The sequence below is a fragment of the Athene cunicularia genome (genome assembly GCF_003259725.1).
Source record: "Athene cunicularia isolate RWA chromosome 6 unlocalized genomic scaffold, athCun1 chr6_part1, whole genome shotgun sequence".
Taxonomy (NCBI): domain Eukaryota; kingdom Metazoa; phylum Chordata; class Aves; order Strigiformes; family Strigidae; genus Athene; species Athene cunicularia.
This window is the reverse complement of record NW_020799105.1, coordinates 1,038,147-1,059,020: the sequence shown is the minus strand read 5'-3', so window position 1 is coordinate 1,059,020 and position 20,874 is coordinate 1,038,147. Positions and strand designations below refer to the sequence as shown.

The 20,874-nt window shown below is 34.8% G+C and overlaps 1 protein-coding gene across 30 annotated transcripts in view; it reads right to left on the bottom strand.

Moving 5' to 3' along the window:
• The window catches only part of KCNMA1 (potassium calcium-activated channel subfamily M alpha 1), a 529,533-nt gene that overhangs the window by 238,706 nt on the left and 269,953 nt on the right, over positions 1-20,874 (bottom strand). The window lies entirely within an intron of this gene.

Below are 20,874 nucleotides of genomic sequence, written 5' to 3'. Positions count from 1 at the left end.
ATAGATAGTCAATCTGTTGTAGATTACTTACCTGAATTTTTATTTTACCTAAACTAATTTTTCAAGTGACATATTCCTGACATTGCTGGGCCTGGAAAATTTAAGTCCTTTGTTACATTATAGAAGAAAAGAGTAGCCATTACTCATTTTCCAAAAACCAAGAAGCTTCAGATAATCAAGGTCACATACTTATGTCATTAATTCTAAAGTATCAGATGAGGCAGACAGAGGATGATTAAGAAAAAGAAGAAATCAGATGGGAAAAACAAAAAAAAACAAAAAAAAACCCCACAGCAAACAAACAACCCCAAACTATAAAAATTATGTCCAAACTCCTATTTTTTTGACAAGGAAATACAAAATACAACCATATGGTTGAATAAAGGGGAAGGAGGGGGACACAGGGTGGCATCTGGCAGAGACCAATAAACATCAGGTTTTAAAGAAATGTACATATTTGTTACAGACATTTCTCTCAAGTTTTCAAGACATCAGAAAAATCTTTTATATGTCCCCCTTCCTATTGTAGCTTTATTCTTTGTAATGTAATATTTCAGGTGACAATGTAGCACTAGCAATTACTAGTGACAGCTGTCAATGTGTTACTGCATAGTACTTGCAGCAAGATCTGAAAACACTTTCACACTTCTTTTTTGTATTAATTGTCTTAGAGACTGAAATAAAGGGAAGTTTCATATCACTACAAAAACAGAAGAGGAAGCAACAAAGGATATGCAATGCAGAGTCATGATGAGGAATATAAAATAGACTCCCTTGAGTTCTTTGGGAAGTCCCAGCATTATTAGTGCCTGAGTAATCAGAGGAAGGGGAACTTTGGGTTCATTGACTCACAGCAAGGTGTTCCAGTGATTTATTTTTCTTCTGTTCCAATTTTTATTTATTATTTATATATCTATTTATTAAAACACCAAACACAATAATTTCTGTATTGACATAAATTTATTGCCTAATTACAATTTCCTAATTGCAACCTATCTTTTTTTTATGTTGTGCCTTTTCATTCAGCAACATCAAACTACAGAAATGAGTAAGTCTCACTTTAAGCTCTCACTGCATTACAGAACCTAAGACACAGAAATTAGGTTTTTTTTCAACTCTCAGATCCCATATCAGGACTGAGGTGAAGAATTTAGATATCCCACAATGAAGTCTCAAAAAAAAAAAAAAAAATCAGAACAAACCAACCCACTCATGCACCAGGGCTGGAAGCTAGATTTTCTGGCATAACTTTTTCAGTAAAGTCAATAGAAGATACAGATATTTGGCAGCTCCAAAAAACGGGTTGTAAGCAGCTTGCACATGGTAATAACAATAAACTACAGTCCAGATCTCTGGGTTTTCTGTGACTCACTACCAGGCTGGGAATAGTAAAATAGGATTGATATCATACCACAAATAATTCTACAAAATCTCATTAAGTACATTCAACCAAGATGTGAAAATCATTTGAGCAAAGGTGGCCTTAATTTCAAGTAATAGTGTCAATTTCTGGCTCTGTGTTGAAACTATGTCATATGGTCTTAAACAAAAAAAAAAACAGCTGCGAATTTGGTCAACAAAGTAACAACAGATGAGAGTCTTAAAAATATAAACAAAAAAGTGATTCTATGAATCTTTATTAAGAGAAGCTATGGTATTCTATAAGTGATGAAAAGCTGTTCATCCTACTACCAAAGCCATAATTGTGAAAGTCAACAAGAAAGTGTGGAAATTCTGAGTTCTGTGATGATTAAGGAGGAGATGACAGCATCAAGGTGTGCTGATTTTCACCAAGCTAATGAGGTACTAAAAACTATTTCCTATATCCTACCAATATTTTCTCATGATCTGGTAGTTTCTTCTCACCTTATAGTAGAAGGGGTCTAGAATCTCCTACAATGTATTTACATTAGCATTTTAGCTTGAATCAAAACCACATTTTTGAAGTTTATCTCCTGACTGTACATACCTATGGGATTTTAGTTTCTATTGAAGAATAGTGTCAGAGCACACAAAGCAGATTCCTTTATGATGAATCTAGGTAGAAGGATGTGCTCCAGGGACACACCTAACAGCCCTCAATTGCTAAGGAGTCTTCACTCCCTGGGAGCCAACTAGACCTAGTCTGAACTCCCTTCAAGGTACAGTGTGGACACACGGTCCTTAACACTATTTTAGTCAAAGAACAAGTACTACTTCTGGACAAATAGTTGTTAATGTAGAGACAGCTTTTGTTTTCATGTCTCCAGTTTCCTTTTTTTATTTATAGACAAGTGATTTCTTATTCTGACAAGCATCACTTAAAAGGTCAGGCATTAGAATGTGATTCATTGGCCATTTATTCCCAATGTACATTATGCAACATTTTTGGCTTAGTAAAGTTGCTCCAAAATTGCACAGGTATGAGAGAAAAATTAAACAGACTTTCTCCTAAATTCCCTGATACCATTAAAATCCTACTAATCCCTGCAATGCTTATCCAGTACCCTTGTTCTCCTTTGTGCTGATGAATCTGCCATACGCTCTTGTCTCTGAAGTGGATGATATAAAGATTCACTGAAGAAAGGGGATTTGCATCTGATGCAGTCCTGGCTATCCTTACACAGATGCTACCACATCCATTGACACAGAATATAGAGCTGCTATGATGAGCCAGAGGAAAACAAAAATGGAAAAAAGGCATTATCTTGCTAAAAAGCTGGGAAAGTTCATTCCTAAATATGAAACTGTAAAGAAATAATCAACTACACAAAATCAATTTAATCCCTTGTTGATTTTCACTGACTTTTATAAATTACCTCAAAAAAAAGGAGTCTGTTTTGCAGACAATTCACTTTCAATGTGATAAGAAAAAAATATGCTAATAAATTATTAACAGAAAAGCTGTTATGCAAAGAGGGAACCTTTTCTACCTCAGTATGTCTTCCAATACATGGTCTCACTAAATGGCATGTATTTCATGGAGAAGGTCACCAACATATATGTAGAAGAATGTTTGCTTATTCTACAGTTCTAACAGCATAACTCATCAAAATATCACTTAGAATTAATTTGTAAAAGCTTTAGTGTTAATGATACTGCAAGAAAGACAGAATACAGACTGATTTGTAAATCTTAGTTTCCAGATGATCAGACAGAGAATCTGCATTTTGGTTTTGATTAAAAAACCCACCCCCAAAACAAACAACCTAATTTTGGGGTTGAAGTCCATTACAGATAGGCATATGACATCAAATTTTCTGAATAATTACCCTTTATAATATGTTTTAAGGAATACTTATTCCATCTGCATTTTATTAGTGTGCTTCAGTGCTACCATACTTACCTAATAACAGCATCACTGCATAAAACCCTTCATCTCTGTTTCAAAGCCAGCTAATCCTACACATCTTCATTTAAAATATTAGGTTGACAGAAAACAGAAACAAGTGCCTCCCTCCTGCTTAAGGAATTGAGCAGTTATGTGGAATATAGACTCATTTCCATTTATGTTCTGGAAAATATATCCTGACAGTATTTACAACCCTGTGACTTAGCAACAGTGTTTGGAAAAAAAACCAAACACCAAACCCAACAAAAACCACCACACCAAACCCCCCTCCCCCCATACCACACATAATCCAAACAATACTCTTTATATTCACTTGTCTACATTCCATATTATATTCAGTCATTACTTGTATGAAATGATATCTTTCTGAAGTTTAATAAAAAATAATTTATTTATAGATTATACAGGCAAACAGTATAAAATAGGCTGAATTTACTGATCATATTTTCTGATTTATATGACTATGAATTTATTCTAAAAACAAAATCCATATCAAAGAATAATAATGCCACTTGCTAATGGTTTACAGACTGGATACTACTATTCTGTACTTTTCTCCTTTACAGACTTTTACAAGCAGACACAAACTAATGCTACGGCAGTGAAACTGTTCAGGAAAAACAAAACCACTTTTTTTTTTTAATTCTATTCATTAAAGTCTTTGTATCTTTTTCTTCATGCTGAGTACATCACAAGTTGTGAGAGAAACTGAGAGAACAAAGATTATATAAGCAGCTACAGCAAACTTCTGTGCTGATCTACACACACATTCAGATCAATTCAAGTTTTAAGACTATGTCTTCAGAAATGGGATTTCCATACATACACACAGAAAAAGTAGTATGTAATACGCGATAATCTACACATGTAATATATCAGAATGTATATAGCTATCACTGAAGACAGATTGAATCAGTTTGAACGAAATTGAATCCTGGGCTTCAGTTCAAACAATAAACAGCTTCTACAATGTAGACTAAAAGAAAAGTTTTCTTCAAAACTAATAGCATGATATTGTTTTTGTTTTGGCTAAGTTGGCAGCAGTTAAAAACAGAGTACTACATTAACTTTGCCTTTCATAAATAGCTATCGTACAAATAGCTATCATGACTTTCATAGATAACCAGAGCAGAACAAGAAAATGTAGTTTTCACTGAAATTAAGTAATCACTGAAATACTGATAGCCAGTAGTATTCAACTTGGACTGTAAAATGCTTGAACTGAAATGTTAGAAATAAAATGGAAATGCCAAAGAGTTCAGACAAAAAAGCTGCTACAACGATTCAGTCTAAAAACTTGTACTATTTTAAGAAACTGAAAATGAGCTTAATCAATTCATTTAATATTAAAAAAAAAAAAGGGGGGGGGACACGGACAGGACACACACTTAATTTGCACATGCCTAGAGATACCTCTACAAAATATTACTGTAGAATGATCACTAACAGGAAATAAAGGAGGTAAGTGGCCAAATTTCTGCACTGAAAATTAACGTACATTTTTAACAGCAAGGTCCAGTTAACCACTGCAATTAGTCCTCTAAGTAAATGAGAGACTTGGTATCACACTCCATCTTTAAAATGAAGTCTGAATATCTTTCTGATCAGAAGACACGCATTTAAAGCAAAATACTGTAGGAATTGCTTTATTATGACAAAATGATCACAATAGGCGTTTTGGCTTAAATTCTAAAACCAGTGGTATTTCACAATCACATTTAGCCTACTTCATGGTCTACTGCCACAGTAATAATAAAAAAAAAAAAAATAAAAAAAATTAAGAAATCCTTAACCTAAGATATCACAATATCTTCATATGCATTTAAACATTAAATGAAAAATGTGAAACATGCCACAATTTTCTAATAGACAAGCAATCATCAATAGTGGTCAGAAGAAATTTAATTCTTAGCTTTATTTATTCTTTATAAAATTTTCAAAATCAGTAAACAATAAATTCCATTTTAGCTGATGTTTCCTCCAGTTAAGAGTCCACAGTTCAAAGAAATTCCCCTACTGAAAATTAATTTTAATTAAGGCAAGCCACAATAACCCTGAAGTTATTCATTCCTTTGATTTTCTCCTCTTTTATTCTACTGTCTTTCTTAATTTTAAAGGTTTGCAACATTTCAATTATACAGTAAAACTGTAATACTGTAAAAGTGTTACAGGGCTTTATATGGAGTGACTGATAATACTGGATTGCTACTCAGAAAAGGTGATTTTTAATTTTTTTTATTATTATTCTGATACAAGTTTATGGATCTTAATTATCTCTCACTTGAATTTTATGATGATAAATTAATGCATGTCACTGAACACAAATTTCAGATATAAGGTGAGGAAAATTAAGGTGAAAAGTTATCAAAGAGCTTTACAAGACTTTTTAAAGCATTATTCAGAAACATTATGTGAAGAATGGATTTTCTTCACATGAATGGATTAAATAATAGTATACTAACTGTTAACTTCAGTATTGCCTTCTATTTTCAAAAATCTAAGTTATCTAAGAGTATTTTGACTAGTATGACTGTGAATAGCAGAAATAGTTCAGTTACAGTAAGTAGACTTTTACTCAGAATGAATACTGTTTAATAGTATAAATAATATCAAAACATATTTCATAGACTCAATGTAACTTTATTCTTATAATACCATTTTCTCACAGAAATAGAAACTGAGATACCTTTGTTGAAAAATTCTAATCTTTTTCAGTAGAGATGGAGTATAATGAATAGAAATGTACATAATTACATGTAAATAGAGAATTCCATTGTTTTGAGAAAACATTAAAATCAAAAGACTATCAAGAACAACATATGTGGCTGATGCAGTATCTTTTAGCATCAGATTGTCAGACTCAAATTAGCTAATGAATCTTAGAGGTATCAAACTGTCTTTAGCAAATTTCTGCAATTTCTGAATTATAAGAATTAATTATTTTATGGATGTTGCAAAGAAACCAACTTGCATAGAATCCACCATTTCTAGGGCCTATCAAAGTACAGATCCTGTGAGAAAAAAGTCTGTAAATCTCCAGAAAAAAAACCATTGCATTGAAACAGTTCTATGTGCCATGAAATTGTTTCACACAAGTGTCTGGCCCTCATTTTTGAGGCCAAATAATTTCCCCATCTGTACCAGATGAATAAATATGCTACAAGCTATACAATTTTGCCACAGAACAGTCTGCCCCACTCCCTCTAATTGCACCAGGTCTGATAAAAGTATTAAAAAGTTTATGACTGTTAAAGTGAGCAAGACCTACTACAATGAAACAAACGGCCTTTTTATTATTAATCATATTTGTATTTTATGCTCTCTATATATTATTGAGGCTTATATAGGGTACCCTATCACGTGTACCTTCTGCTGAATACAGCTGATCATTTGATCACTGTTCTCTTGCAGTACTCTTTCTGTGCATATTTCAAGGGCCTCACAAATAAAAGGATATAATATTGTAATGCTCCATTACAGCTTTTCTTCTGTACATACTAATCAGATCTTACAGTTCCCTTTGTGAAGCTAGAGTTCTATCAGGTCTCAGCAATGGGTTTTAAAAAAGAATTTAAAAAAAAGAAAAAAAAAAAAAAAAGAAGAGAGAAGGGTCGGATAGCGATGTTCATTAAATTGCACCAGCTATCTAAAAAAAGGCTCAAAATGTCAGCAAAGTACAGGGAAGGGGGGGAAGCATGCAAGTATCCCTGTTTACGTATATGGGATTTCCTTTTCTTTTTTTCAGTGTTGTTGGAATCCAGCTCTGGTATTTTTTGAAGAGATAACTTTTTTTAAGTCCTAGTTGCTTAATTAACATGGCATAGTTGGCCCCATGACTGTGAGAAATGACATACACGTCAAAAGTGGAATAGGTGTCCTTGCTGCAAGGAATTCTAATTTTAAGCAGAAATGACTCATCAACTACTGGGGTGTCCCAAAAGCTACAGTATGTCAAGCTGGCAGAAAAAAGGGAGGGCAAAAAGGAAGAGAGGTCACATTTTTATTTGTATCTGCAGCTTAAAAAGCAGAGGGTAAGACACTGATTGCCTTTCAGAGTGGAGTTGAATGTGGAATCTTCTATAAAAGCCATGTTTTGATAACAGCTATATGGTATCTGGTATTTTTAAAACACCAAGTTATCTCCTCTTTTATATTAGATAGATTTGTGATTTTGCCCAGTGGTGAGCAAGAATGCTGTTAATTCAGTGTGCACAACTAATCTCTCTAGAGGGACAGCAAGTCCTGTCCAAGAGGAAAGCATGAGTATTTCCAGATTGTCAGATGCTTTGAGATGAAACAAAAACCACAGAGATTCATTTGAAAAAAGAGGAAAAGGATGAAAACTAAAGAAAGGTTCTAACCAGAGTATCAATTATATATTGGTGTTCTTTTTAAAAGAATTTAGAATGTAATTTAAGAATATGTTCTCACAGCAATACTGGAAACACATCGTGTAGCATGGTATGAGTTTGTAAAAACAGGGAATTAAAATTGAGCATGCCATAAATGTGATCTATACAGTTTCGTTACACAAACTAACCTCCAAATTACTGAATAGAGTAGGTGAAAATAAACACTGGACAGATTTCCTGACAACTTGTTCCCAGTGAAAGCTACTGGAATCTAAGCTGCAACGAAATGCTAGTCTAAATTTTTTATCTATGTTTCTTAAACTCAGATCCAGGTCATTATCAAAAGAATGTGTATCTAATTATAATGGTGCCAATAAACTTGTTACCTTACTTATTACCACAGGAATGAGAAGCTTGGAAGATCTATTGCAACGATTTTTTCAGTACATGGAAAACACCACACAATTACTCCCTGAAGCACATTTTTCAGACTAATTTCATGTGTTCAGGGGAGGGACATTTCATATTACTATATGTGGCAGACAAGGAAAATTCTAGCAGTAGCATTGGTTGTTACCTTGAATAAGAAAATAAATTGATATACATGGTTAGAAATTAAAAAAGGACACTGGTTCTGGAGTACTGAGTTAACAGGTACTTTTACCACTCTGGTTTCACTGGCCTCACAGACCTATGAGTTCATGCAGAGATACGAATTGAGTATGGGATCAAAAGTAATGCAAGATTTATGCAAGCAGGCAGCAGAGGATAAACTATGGAACTTAGAACATATTTTAGAAATATGTTTTTCCAGACATGCTTGATTATGCCTGACATCTGCTCTGAACGTTCAGGTAAAAGACTTCTCTTACTCTTGCACAAATCAAACTTTGAGATCCTGCCCTACAAAAACTAATGGGATTTAGAGCATACAGGGACAGTCTTTCCAAAACAGAGCTAGAAAGCAAAAAAGACTGACAGGAATCAACTAGAAGCAGCTATTGATTTGCAGTCCTTTTTCACCCAAATGTTTAACCTGATGCCTTTTGATTTCTCAGTACACAAAAGCAGGAACAATTATTTGGGAAAGAAAGATGCAGTTTGGCACACAGGAGTGTTGAATACCAGACAGTGGTATTCGTATGCCCTTTATCAATGATCACTTGCTTGGAAAAAAACTGCCAGGTGAGGCAACAGTTTGCTATAGTCTTGGTCAAGCCATACCCCTTTAATCATCTCAGGTATCCCACACAAAGCTTAAAAATCCAAAACCAAACCAAAAAAACTAACACACCACCCCCCCAAAAAAAAAAAAAAAAAAAAAAACAAAAAAAAAAAAAAAAAAAAAAAAAAAAAAAAAAAAAAAAAAAAACCACCTATTTCTCACTGATCAGATACACAAAAAGACAAAACTCCTATCTGAATAACTGCAACCTTGAACTGCATACAACATGTTATGAAAGGAGAGTCTGGACCAGAAAGGATCACACATTTTCCCTGTGCTTGGATCCATTTCAGTCTATTGAGAGACTATAATCATAAACAATAAACTGTGCTGTGAAAGGTGAGTGTGTTAAATGTTAGCCTTTTATCAAGAGTATTTTTTTAGACAACAAATATTTTTGTAAGATTGAAATCCTATAAATACCCTTGATGCTCTGCAGGCTTAGATCCTCAGGGCAACAAAGTGGTCTTCATTTCCTTTCAGTGTTTTAGGCCACACAGTCACCTTAACGTTACTGAAGACAAAATAATCAGAGTTCACCATCCTACCAACCAGAGTATCATCAAGTAAATCTACAACTGAGATACCAGGTGTTTTATTTTCTTCAAAGCTCATTTTGCAGGAAATTCCACAAACATTCTAGATTATCTTTTCCAATATTTCACCACTATCACAGCTATCATACTTTCCTAAATTCCAAACTAAATCTGAAAAGCTGTACATTATACAGATTTTACAGTTTCTCCAAACACCACGAAGATGTGTAACCTTTGGTTACCCTTCCATTTACATACTGGAATGGTGCCATGTCTGCCCTCCCTATATCACAAGGTGGAGGGTTTTTTCCTCTCTCCAAGCTAAACAAATCCTTTTCCAACAACCGCTCCTCATTCCTTTAACTTATCTGTCACAAGAAGTTTCCTAAACTTTTCATCTCTCCTTTTTCTCCAAACTCTCTCATTAGTTTGTCTACGTATTTCTGATACAGCAGTGCAGAAAAAGAAGAATGCTTTGAGGCCTTACCAAAGCTTAAGCTATTCTGCTGATGCTAGTCTAGAAATTTCACTGCTGTGAAATTTTTCTTTTCTTCTCCAAGAAATAGAAAGCCAGGTTTTACTGTAAAATCCTGCTCCTTTGAAAAAGCCTTGTTATGTAAATATAGCTAACAGGCTGCTCAAATTAGACAATACTTAATTCAGAGCTGAGTTTACTCCATTCATCCTTAAAAGAGAGGGCAACATGTCATGCTCTCCTGCAAACATGACAGTGATATGGATTTTTGTCCATATCAAAACCAAATTTCTGATTATTCAGTAGAAATTGGAGAAAGAAAAAGTAATGGGAAAGTGCTTAAAAAAACATTATCAAATTCCATCTAGCCCTTAAAAAAAATGATTTTATTCTTCAATTACATTACTCTCGTTTGTGCAGCTAATATTCCAAGAGATGTTGAAAATTTAAACTGTACAAGAATTGACTCATGAAAAATGAGGACTTAAGTTTCTTGAAAATCAAACTCTTAAGTCTGCTATGCTCAGTGTAAACACTTAATTCAAGTGACAGATATTTACATAGAGGCCTATCCAGCAACATTTTAATACAAATAAAAACAAAAAAATATCACTGCATGCATAAAGTTTTGTTATTTAAAATTACTGACTTATTTTTGGAATAACAAACTGATACAAGCTTCAACTTCAGTGATTCCTTACCATGCAACTGGCTGCAGCTGGAAATCAGCTTTGCAGGAAAGGACCAGAGGATCCTGGTGTGCAAGTTGACTATAAGCCAGCAATGTGCCCTCATAGTTATGAAGGTCAGTAGCATCCCAGGCTGCATTAGGAAATGTGTCTCCAGCATGGAGACACAGACATACAGGGTTGAGACCAGTGAAGGGCCAAAAAGATGATTAAGGGCCTGGAGCACTGTCATAGGAGGACAGTTGAGAGATCTGGGACTGTTCTGCCTGGAAAAGAGAAGGCTCAGCACGATCTTATCAACATGTATAAATACCTGGTGGAGCCTCCTTTTTGAATAAAGTGGAGCCAGACTCTTCTCAGTGATACCCAATGGCAGGACAAGAGGAAATGGCACTAGCTGAAATACATGGAATTCCAAAAAAACATGAGGAAAACCTCCACATTCCACTGTGAGAGTGATCAAACACCAGAACAGGATGCCCAGAGAGACTGTAATGTCCATCCTTGGAGATATTCAAAACCCTACTGGACACAGTCCTCAGCAACCTGCTCTAGGTAACACTGTTAGAAGCAGGAGGGTTGGACTAAGCCATCTTTTGAGGTCCCTTACAATCTCAGCAACTCAGAGATTCTGTATCATGGCAGCTGAAATAAAGTTACATGTTGAAATACAAGCTGGTTAGTAAAATACTGAAAACACACCAAATAGAAGATGATTACTGTTTGTTTACAGGGCTGCATATACAAACAGATGTGATTCATGCCACAAGTTAATTTATTAATTTCTCTCTTTTTTAGATGTTTTCCAGAAAGTTCAACATTACTGAAATATTTTACAAGGCCTAATACTTCAGAAAATTTATCCCATTGCAATTTATCACATCATCAAGGTTGTGTATCAGGATTATTAAGGATTTATGTATAATACCAAGGAGTAAAAACAGTAATAAAAAATTTTTCCAGATCTTAGCCAATTATACTTGGGTTTTTTGCCATTTTATCTGAAACTCATTCACAGTATTTCTCATTTCATTAATCTGCAGCAATTAATTTTGACCACTGAGCAAACACAATCTACTGGCAATGATTAATAGAAACTTCATTGCATTGTTTTGTCTGGAGAACACAAGATATTTCCATATTGCCTACCCAGTGATTATGTACAGCTAGTGAAAATCATCATAATCCAATGTTGTTTAACTAATATGAGAAACACATACAGAGGAATTACTTTTCTTTCTGATTATAACCTAGCTGAAGAATACTAGAAAGTTTTAAGAAGAAGTTTTACAATCTTCCTCAATTCATAAGTAGATTGGGGAAATTATTCAGGTAGCTTTTTTACAAATTTTATCTGCATATAATTTAACAAATTGAAGCTTTCTGAACACGTCAGAGAATAAATGTAAACATTGAGCTAAGAGATGGATAGCACATAAAACACGCATCTAATTTCTACAGGTAGGCTTCACTATATCCAACTTTTTTAACAATTCAAGAAAGGTAACACCCATAATGATTGGTTGCTGTATCTCAAGGGATAGAGGTCTACCAATAAACTTAGAAAACATACGATCACATCTAATCCCTTTGTCCTAGACAGCTAAGCATACACAACACATGAAGGATAATTATCTGGGGTGTTTTGCCCTCACTGTGGCTTGTTTCTTTTGGTTTTTGCCTTATAACAATCCAGCACTTATAATAATCCAAGACATACAGTTGTTGCTGGATTTCATTCATAATTAACAACATCTATGCCTAAAAAAGGCCTTCCATCTTTCTGATATTCAATTGCCTGCAGAGGCCATGCACTGCATTGCATACCCACCTGGCTTCAACTGTAACATGCTATTATGAAAACAATGAATCTTAGCTATGGACAATTTCCCATGAAACTTTGCAGAGCAATGAAGAAAATTAACATTCATTGTTACAAATAAGAATTTCTTCTGCAAATCACTTAAACCAATGCTTGGTTATCTCTTACAACACAGTAAAGATAATATTAGCCCTTACTTATGAGTGAAAATCTCAGTTTAAAACGTGCTGACAGTCTTTATAAACCATACATTTTGTCATTTACCAAGAATAAGCAGTACGAACAGCTGAAGTTACATTTCTGAAATAATAGTAAAAACCAAGTGACTTTAAAGTAATAACTCAAGAGAAGTTAGTTTATGTATTTACCTAAATTTTCTTTACATCAGAAAATGACACCTATCACTCAGTTTCACTGATGAGCAGTTAATAAAAGTAAGTTGTTTTTAGGAATCAACTCTTTATTTTTCCCTCTTTTTGTAAAGGAATGGGGGCAGAATAAATGAACCTGGATTTACTTCAGCATGGGACAAAATTTATCAGCTCACAGAAATGGCCAGAAATTGCTGCAGTATTAGCAAAATTAAAACGAACAAAAAAGTTAAAATTGACAAGGAGACAGACTGCAGGGCACCATGGGGGATTTGGATAGTCTGTATGAGACTGTATCATTTACCAAGAATTTTCATTATGGAAGGAATATTACTGTTTTAATCTACTTGCCAAGATAGAGACTGTTGTAATTTTAGCAATTTGAGCAATGGTAAATATCACCTAACAACATTTGCTTGTACCAGATCCTGGAATTTAAAGTCAGCTTCTTCATCTCTATTCACACATCATGAAAAAAATATATATATTAACTCTAATGTGTACTTAAAAGTATGAAGAAACATTCCAGAGGCCACTTAGTGTGGGTTAATGAGTACACTAAGACAAAGAACAGTTTTATAAACATAATTATAATATTTTTGCATGAGGAAATTTCACTATAAGTAGGAAGGGTTGACACAAAGCATGGTGTTGTTCAAGCCCTGCTTGATTCCTCAAATATCACGACTGAAATGCTACATAGAACCTGTACACACTCAAAATACTGGTAAATCCAATACTTAAGAGCACAGGAGCCTGAACTGCAAGGGATGTCCTCAGCTAAATGATACAGCTCTAAAAGTGTTTACCGGAGCAGAAAAGAGCATTCTTTTAAAACTGCAAGACATATAAAGGTAAAAGTAAAATACAATTCACAGCACTTTAAAAAAAATGAATCAAACTGAAATCTCTTATAATAAAATTTATTAGAATATTTAGTGAAATAACAAAATCAAAGATCAAAACACTGTACTTTCTTCAAGAACTGTATTTCTGATCAACTTAATTTCAACTTAATTTTTTTATAAATCAGGCCACTGGGATTCACTCGAAATTCAGATGTAACACCATGAAATCGTTTTGGTTTGCAACTGAAACTTCAATCGCTTTTTCCCCTAAGGGCCATGAAACTGAGAAAAAGTCATCAAAATGTTTTGTGGATTGGTCCAGGTGATGTGGAAAAGCTGACTGATTTGTAATGAAAATATGAGATTGGTATCTAAAAATGCTTGATTTTTGGTGTTTACGCTGACTGACCGAGCTATTCAGTTAAACTTCATACCTCAGAAATATCCGTAAAACAAAGAAATGAGAAAAATGTGAATTCTCTTGGGCTGTGAAAGTCTGTATCTGTAACAGATTTAAATAACTGTAGTATTTCTATAGAACATTTTGCTGCACTAAATCAAATGTCTTTCAGAAAACCATTGCTGCTTGCTTGCTACTGCTGCTAAGCCAAACACAGAACACAATCACAACTTATCCTCATATATTTGCACAAAATAAGAGTTCATAAGGCCTTGAAATAAAATGCCACTTAAGAAAAAAAGGTATTTTTCTAGTAAAACATTCCTAGAGAACTTGCTAATGACACTTTTTTCCTTGTGCTCTCACATGGGAAATTCTTCATATACAATATTTATTTCCAATACACCCTTCCTAATCTATTCCCATACAATGGTAAAAAATAGTGTGAATCTTCCAAAACAAGAAACCAGACTTTTCATTTCACATTATTTTGTTAAGCAATTTCTAGTATAGCATCTCTGACATCTGTGTTTCCAGCTAATATTGCTATTAATCATGTAGGCAGCAAACACTTGCCTTGCTCTAAAGAATAAAGACAAGGCCAAAAAACTGAACTGAAAAGCACCACAGGAGACAGATGAAGTTCAAGAAAACTGTATTCCAGGAGGGAATGACAATCCTTTCTAGAAGTCATCCATATATAGAACAGAACACAATACCCCACCTGGAGTACTGCATCCAGCTCTGGGGCCCCCAATATAAGGACGTGGATGTGTTAGAGCGAATCCAGAGGAAGCCATGAGGATCATCAGGGGGCTGGAGCACCTCCCTGAGGACAGGCTGAGCGAGTTGGGGCTGTTCAGCCTGCAGAAGAGAAGGCTCTGGGGAGATGATCTTATAGTGGTCTTCCAGTACTTAAAGGGGGCTACAGGAAAGATGGGGAGGGACTTTTATCAGGGAGTGTAGGGATAGGATGAGAGATTGCAGTTTTAAACTGAAAGAGGGTAGATTTAGATTAGATATCAGAAAGACATTCTTTACTATGAAGGTGGAGAGACACTGGCACAGGTTGCCCAGAGCAGTTGTGGTTGCCCCCTCCCTGGCAGTGTTCAAGGCCAGGCTGAACAGGGCTTTGAGTAACCTGCTCTAGTGGAAGGTGTCCCTTGGAACTAGATGACCTTTAAAGTCTTTTTCAACCAAAACCATCCCATGATTCTAAGAATACAATTAATGTGTCAAGAAGTGAGAGTGCATTTTTAATGCAGTCAAATATGTATGTGTGTACTTTTTATATATATATGTGTATTTTTAAAACCTGGACAAAAGAATGAATAATGACTAGCCAGAATGCCAGCAGTTAAACTGCATGAAAAAGTAGCTTAACAATTAAAGATGTTTTTTCTTTATTCTCATAAAATTATTTCATTAATTTTTGAAATTAACTGTGGTTCACTGTCAAAGAACAGTATCTCAATAAACTCTATCCTAGAACAGTGCTGTAAAGATAATTCATCTGATCAATTAAAACTGTGTTTAAAATGCATTATCCCATATTCTTCAGAGATTAGTTCACAATTAAGGCAATCCCGAATAGGCTAAACTCTCACACTCCCACCGAGCATGATCAGTGTCAATCAAACCTTAGTTTGTGGTGGCTAAAAGTACATCTTTGTGTTTTCTGTCACAGCATTGATGAAAAGGGCAAAGAGGAAGATATACAGGGTATTTTTTGACAGTTTTAGAAACTTGGAGAGCTGTAAGGAAATCCTAGAATAGACACATTTGCAAAAAGCACTAAGCTCATTTTTAAAAATTAGTTTAAAAGTCAAGCTAAGAATCTGAATAAGGGCCCTTTCCTATTGTTATACTTAAGACAAACTTGTAGTTTTACATTTGGGCAGTATTCGGATTCCCTGTATATCAGATCTAGAAAAACTGGATTTTATACAATCAGTATGCAAAAGGTACAAGTACTTCTGAAATCTTCTCAGATATGCAAAGATATAGAACATTTAAAAAGTAGAATTGCCTATAAGTTTAACTCTTTTATTTTTCACATACATAAAGAAATAAAGCTGTCTGATTAAGAATTCAACATTTGAGAACAAGCTCAGGGTTCAGCATGAACCTATACATCCATATGTATATTTGTATAAATCTTCCTATTCACAGTGACACTATTATTCTTAGATCCAGCTGTTTTACACTTATTGCCACATGGCACTTTTATGCACAATTCTAATCAAATACAATATGTGACACGATATTGGAAAAAAATCAGCTATTCAGGAATAATTACACTGATGCCTCTGAAAATACAAAATCCAAAAAACATATGCAAGTAGAACGTAAAAAACAGGTTATAAGAGTTTTTATGTTTTCATCTTGCCACTGATGGGCTCTATCATTTCTACAGTGACATCAGTTTTTTAATGAGGGGACTACAGTAAATGAGGTAAACTTCAAGAGACAGGACAGCAATAACTGGTCATTAGAAAGCAAGCTTCTTGGCAAAAAAAAAAGAAAAAAAAACAGCGCCTGAAAATAATAGCTTTTATCTATGGTGCCATATTACATTGCATCGCACCCCAGAGAAAACAGAACCAGAGTAGGAAAGGATATTCTCATTGTGAACGCTTTCCATGCTACTGCCATTACAAGAAATAGAAAACTGGAGCCCTGAGTTACCAGTTTAGCAGGAAATTGAGTTGTCTGCTAGTGGCTTTCCTGACCATGCCTAAAGACGATCATGGCAAAGAAACGTTATTCTTTACTCTGCTGAAGTCACTAATTCAGTATGATATGCAGAGGTCAGGATGAAAAATGGAAATGAAAATAAGCAATTCCTCTTGAATGCTGATGCAAATAAGAGAAGTACTTCTATATGTATTTGTTAAAACACCTTTTACATGTGGAAAAATAAACAGAAGTGGACACAGGAAGAAGGAATTTTGTAAAAACTACTTACACAAAAGCATGAAAAATGAAAAAGTATTGGCAGACATCAAGCTCTCTATCCTACTGCAGCACACTGAGCAGAGTCTAGAAAACCATCTAAAAAGTGCATATCATATCAGATTTTCCTCTTAGGAATGAAGGATAATTCTATTATTTCCTTACCTTGAAAATTATATTATGGCATATTTTAAAGAAACATAAATTGGGAAAGGACCACCATTAGGATATATGATGCTATTCTGTACTAAAGAAGATCACTTTCTTAATCGAAACTCTTCTTGGCGACTCTTATGACTACTTTGAACGCTCAGCTTTTATTCAAACTAAGAATGGAAGACAGACATTAAAGTGAATGAATCTCTAAAAATAAAAACGTAATAATTTGGTTATTTGTTACCTAAAGATTAAAATAACTATACAGGTGATATTATAATATCTCTTCAGCAAATGTTTCACATTTAACTGCTATTCACACTATTGAAAAATACTATACTCCAAGAAAACAGTATTTTATGAATGAGATTCTATAAATAAATGAAGGGGTCTAGTCCTTATTACTAAATGAAACATTTCCTACCAGTATACAACTGGATTTAATGGACAGAGAAAACAAGCTAGTAATTTCTCTGCTAAATAAATTCCAAGTTTAAGGACTGAAATCTTTCATTAGTTGCTACCATGCATCACTGAAAGTGTACATATTCACTTTAAAGGTTAATGTTCTATATAAGTCTTGTGGTACTAGGAGACAATGATTCAACCTGGTGGCTTGTAAAAAGTAGATGCATTGAATAAACAACAGAATAATCTTAATGAAGGGTATTGGAATAATCCCTATAGTTTTCAAAAGTAATAATCTTCATTCTTTCCACCAAGAATTATTATTTTTGTGATTTTTGTCTAGATCTTTTCTTAAAAGGTGAGTTAAGTACTGCTTCTTACCAAGAAAAGTCAATTCAGATTAAAGCAGATGTATTGCATCACAACTCTGCCCGTGATTTGTAACAAGTATGGTGCAGATTGTGCCAGAACCAGAATTAGTACAGACTTATTTTACAGAAGCACAAAGCTGCTTAACTGGTTCTGCTGAGATGTAGGACTAACTGGTAAGGAGGATACTATGTTGATGAAGCTGTACTAGTTTCTGACCTCAGAGATCCCCAAATTTCATTGCACTGGACATGCCATTTCATGTGGTACTAGTCTGTTAAGAGTGATGAACTGAGTAGCATAGTTTACCCTTCTCTCACAGCTTTGACAGCATTCATTTTGCATCCAGTCACCTTCCCCATACAGCAGAGGGAGCAATGGCTACTATCTTCAGTATGAGCCTTACTGACTTCCTCAGTGCCTTCCACTGGAATTAATCATGACACATCCTTGCCTGACAAAAGTCAATGGTCTCTCCACTCTTCCCTTTCTTCACTAAGAAAGTGGTGGTGTTATTCCCATCTTCCTTGATGCTCCTTATGTATGAAGTCATGTAGGATTCCTTTGTGGACATACCTGCCATTGCATTTTCAAACCTACTGACAGATTGAGTCTTGGATACACAGATCACTGGCATTTTGTTTTATACAAATGCTTACACTAGTACTCTTCACCTTTTTATTGAAGGCATGACTTTCGTCACTCTATGTGCATAAGATCAAATGACAGCTGTGTCCATGGCACAGGCAAAATACAACAGTTACATAATGCATTGTCAAAGGAAAATACACAATGATATATGTCACTATCTGTCTGGTGTGAGCACTAGGTCCTGTTTGTCTCCACTGCTCCTGGACAAGCCATAGTCTCAGTTCTTCCAGTTGTTTGGTTGAGGACATCACAAGCATTCCTCTCACCCTACCTTATTTCCTGTTTGACTGAAATCTAAAAGGAATTACTTTTACTAATCATGCACTTGGGGATCTTAAATAGACTGATATATCACTATATTTTATTCCACACTGCTGAAATGGGTGTCATGTCAGCTGCTAATACAGAATAAAGCAGAATTTTTCACTTCACAGATATACCTGGGAAGTTTCTAATCTGAATTAAACTACTAATGAGTAAAGACAGACATATGTGTGGAAAGAAAGTAGGGTAAGAGAGAAGAAGGAAAAAACCAAAGTGAAAGTGTGCGAGTACATTAACTTGAAGCTGCTGAATTTAAACTGCAGTTGGGAGTTAAACATTTGCTGAAAACCCAGAGAAACCTACAGTTAAAACACTTTTCGATCACCATTGACAGAGTAGACAATATGCTGGTAGCAGTACATGGATTAGGTGGCCCACAGAAAGCTTAAGCACCCCAGAGAAATCTCACATTTTGCTCTCCTTGAGGAAAACAATCAAGCAAAGGCTTCTAAAACACAGTGCCTAAAAATCATTATAGAACCCATTAGTTTCATGAAAGACAATTGCCCTGACAAATAACTCTATTTTGTCAGTCTGAAATTGAAACATAAGTGGAAACAGGTTTTATTCTATTTGACACTTTTGACCTGGATATGTTTGGAACCCACAAGCTTTGCCATTGTGCTTTAAACAGTTTTTAAAAAGATCATCAGAAAAGCACCACCTTATGTGCTTCAGTGATGACACATTAAAGAAAAGTTTGCTAAAATTAATGAGAACACTCACCACAATGTTAAGGAAAAACTATTGTACTCACTTCAGGGAGCTCAAGACAGAACTTGAGTTTCCCCACTACTTGGCTCCTCTCCATAAAGAAAATCTCTACCTTAGTTATTTGTGTTATGCTTGACACATCTAAGCTACAAAGGTATGGTTGAGACTCACACAATACAGAGCTGACATCCACATATCCAAGAATTCCTTTTCCTGGTGCCCACCACATACCTAAATATCAGTACGTACAGATTTCAACAGTAAAATGTCTGATTTTCTGAGGCACATAAGGATTATGTTAGAACATAACCACTGTCATTACAGACAGTGAAGCTGGCTCACATAGAGTAACTCCAGAATACTATCTTAACTGCTGCAAGCCTAAAACTAGTTTGGAGAAAAGCAGCAAATATGTAGTCCTAGAGCTCTAAAATGCTATTGATACTTCAGAATATCATACTCCCAAAATAATTATTCAACACAATAATATTCTATTAAGTCCCTTTTTACTGTCCTCTTCTGTGTTAAGCTACCAATTTGTCTATTACACCACTGACAGTTGATATGAAAACAGTCCACCCTGATATGAAAACAGGGGTGGAGTATGAATGACATCAAAGAGAGGATATTGCTAGTTACACTGGTTTGCATCAAACCACCACATACCTCAAAAGATCAGGATGAAACTTTCTATTGCCTGGCCAGAACTAAAACACCATATTACAATGTTGGTGTAAATCTAAAAAATGTTGAGATGCTTTGCAGATTTTTACTGGATCACCTTATCTTGGGAGAAATCTATCAAATCCGGGAGTTGAAAATCTGAACAGATATGCAAGATATAATGCTCATACTGCCTAATTAATTCTGTTTTTCAGAAGTGTTCCTGTCAGTCTCCCAAGATGCTTATTTTTCCTCCTGCAAACTGTAAATTTTTGGGAAATACTCTACTCCTCTGTATGCCTTATCCCAGTTTTGAATTTGAAAGATTCTATGTATGCCAAATGAACATGAAAAGTATAATTTTGTAACAGTATGCATAATATTAACACACAAAAGTAGGTTTTCCTCTATTCACTCCACAGATCCAATGTTACTGTGTTCAATCTATTTTATATATGATCTTTTTCCCATTCTTGAGTTATTTTTGTAGACCGTGCACTAGTATAAAGTTCTTCCCACTCAGGCAATGAGATCAAGTGCTGATTTGAAGTAGACGAAAGGAGCAATTTAAAGATGTTTAATTGC